The sequence below is a fragment of the Otolemur garnettii genome, unplaced genomic scaffold, assembly GCF_000181295.1.
Source record: "Otolemur garnettii isolate 467f Iridium unplaced genomic scaffold, OtoGar3 scaffold00032, whole genome shotgun sequence".
NCBI lineage: Eukaryota > Metazoa > Chordata > Mammalia > Primates > Galagidae > Otolemur > Otolemur garnettii.
In genome coordinates, this window is record NW_003852427.1 from 9,085,062 (window position 1) to 9,087,784 (window position 2,723).

At 34.8% G+C, this 2,723-nt stretch overlaps 1 pseudogene; it reads right to left on the bottom strand.

The window, feature by feature from the left end:
• Positions 1-1,187: 1,187 nt before the first annotated feature.
• LOC100948406 lies at positions 1,188-1,707 on the bottom strand (annotated as a pseudogene).
• Positions 1,708-2,723: the final 1,016 nt, after the last annotated feature.

Genomic DNA, 2,723 nt, shown 5'->3' on the forward strand with positions numbered 1-2,723 from the left:
TTTTCAATGAAATAACTTTTTGTTTTATTGATCCTTTGTATTATTTTTGTTTCAATTTCATTTAGTTCTCTGATCTTTGTTATTTCTTGTTTTCTTCTAGCTTTGGGTTTGGTTTGTTCTTGTTTTTCTAGTTGAGGTATCACACTGTGTTAATTTGTGGTCTTTTTGATGTAGGCATTTAGTGCTGTGAACTCCTCTGTTAGCAGTACTTTTCTATATCACAGAGAGTCATTGAATTCAAACAGTTTTTTGATTTTCGTCTTGATTTTGTCATTGACCCAAAGATTGCTCAGTAGCAGGTGTTTAATTTTCATATCTTTGTGTAGTTTTGAGAGTTCCTCCTGGAATTGATATCTAGATTTTATTGCATTGTGATCTGAGAGGATAGATACATGGTATAATTTTTATTTTTAAAAATTTGCTTTGACTACTTTTTAGAGATAGGTTTTTGCTCTTACTCTGGCTGATCTCAAATTCCTGAGCTCAGGTGATGTGGCAGGTGCTTGTAGTTCCAACTACTTTTGAGGCTGAGGCAAGAGGATCACTTAAGCCCAGGAGTTTGAGGTTGCTGTGAGCTATGATGTTATAGCACTCCAATGAGGCAGACAAAGTGAGACTGTCTCATAGGAGATGTTTCATGTACTGATGAGAAGAATGTACATTCTGCAGTCTTTGGGTAGATTGTTCTGTAAGTGTCTGTTAGGTCCATTTGTTCCAGGGTCCTATTTAAGCCCAGGGCTTCTTGATTTTCTGTCTTGATGATCTGTCTAGTTCTGCTGGAGTTTTGAAGTCCCCCACTATTATTATGTTGCTGTTTATTTCATTTTTTAGGTCTAGTAGTAGTTGTTTTATGAATTTGGAAGCTTTGATGCTATGTGCTTATATATTTAGGATTATTATATCTTCTTGTTGAATTAATCTCTTTATCATTATATAATGGCTTAAAAAATTTTTTTTAACTAGGCAAAGAACTTTATTAACCTTTCTTTCAAACTTTATTCCCAGGCTTCTGCAGCTTCATTAGCTGCAAAGAATGAATTATGTCTAAGCAAAAACTGAAAAGAGCTGCAGTGTCCAAGGGGCTTGGCTTAAAAATGTTTTAAGAGATCTAGATTTTATTAGATTCATAAATAAAAACAATTTTAAAAAACAGTCATAATATAAAATAGCAGCTCCCAGGAACTTCTTCAAGTTTCATCTTCAGAAGTTGACTCAATTCCATTTGCCTCATTCTTGGAAGCTTTATCAAAATTCTCCACAAGATCTGGAACTTCATCATCATCATCCTCTCCAGTAGCAAGTGGTGATTTTCCATCCGCAGATTGTTTAGGCAGAAGTTCAGCCAGCCTCCTCAGGCTAGTCAGACTGTCTGCACTGAGCTGGTTTAAGATGCTGGGTAGCATTTCTATCAGCTGCTTTATCTCAGCATGGCCTGTAATGGTGAAAGTATTTGCTGCCAGAGATGCCTGAACTTTAGGGTTGTTAAAGTGGATCACTGTTCCTTAGTTTGTAAACATATTCACCTCTTCAATACGGAGGTATTGTTAACCCCTAACTTCTTTAAGGAGAACTGAAGTTTTTTTTATCATCTGCTGTAGCTGTTCTATGAACCACCTTCTTCTTTCTGCAAGCAGTTCCTTTCCCACCAATGTGCACTTGTGCCTGCAGTTTGGTGAATTTCTCTTGGTTCATGATAGTTTCTTTCATCTTGTCAGAGCATAAGCGTGGAGGTCTAGCGTTGGTGCTCAGGAAGTCTCAGGTAGACCAACTGCATTTAAGCGTGCACATGCGGAGATGCAAGATGGCAGCTAGAGATTTTTTTTTAATTGTTGATTTAAAATCTGTTTTATCTGATATAAGAATAGTTATTCTTGCTAGCTTTTAGTTTCTATTTGTGTGGAATATTTGGGAGAGTCTGTGTGACTTTTTATGAGTTAAATAGGTTTCTTAGAGACAGCAGATGTTTGGGTTTTATTTTATTCAATCCATTTTGACAATCTATCTCTTTTAAGTAGGACATTTAGAATATTTACATTCAATGTTAATATTGATAAGTGAGATGATCTTCTAGTGATCATGTTTATTGTCACCTAGTTGCTTTGTATTTTTCATTGTATTACTGTTTTATAAGAGCTGTGAGTTTTTACTTTTGAGTGTTTTTATACTGGTATCAACTGTTCTTTCTGGGCACTTGAGATTTTCTTATAGGGCAGGCCAAGGGGTGACAGATTCCTTAGTGTTTGCTTTTATGGGAAAGATTTTATTTCTAATTAATGTATAAAATTTAGTTTTGCAGTATACAAAATACTTGGCTGAGAGCTATACTGTTTAAAAAGACTAAGATGGAACCCCAATTTCTTCTGGCTTATAAAATTTCTGGTGAGACATGTGCTGGTAGTCTGATGGACGTTTTCCTCCATTATTCCCTCAAGTAGGTTTTTTCTACTTTTTTTGATTTTTCTTCTTTTCCCTTAAATATATGTATGATTCTTATGTTTGGATGTTTTACATAATCCCATATTTGTTAGAGACTTTAGTGAGAAGCTTGATTCTTTTTTCTTATTTTTGACTGATTTGGCTTAATTCAAAAGCCTTGTCTTCAAGCTCTGAATTTCTTTCTTCTATTTGGTTTAGTCTATTGTTAAGATTTTCCATTGTGTTTTAAAATTCCTTAAATGACTCTCTCACTTCCGCAAGTCCTATTATCTACTTTTGTTTTTAAC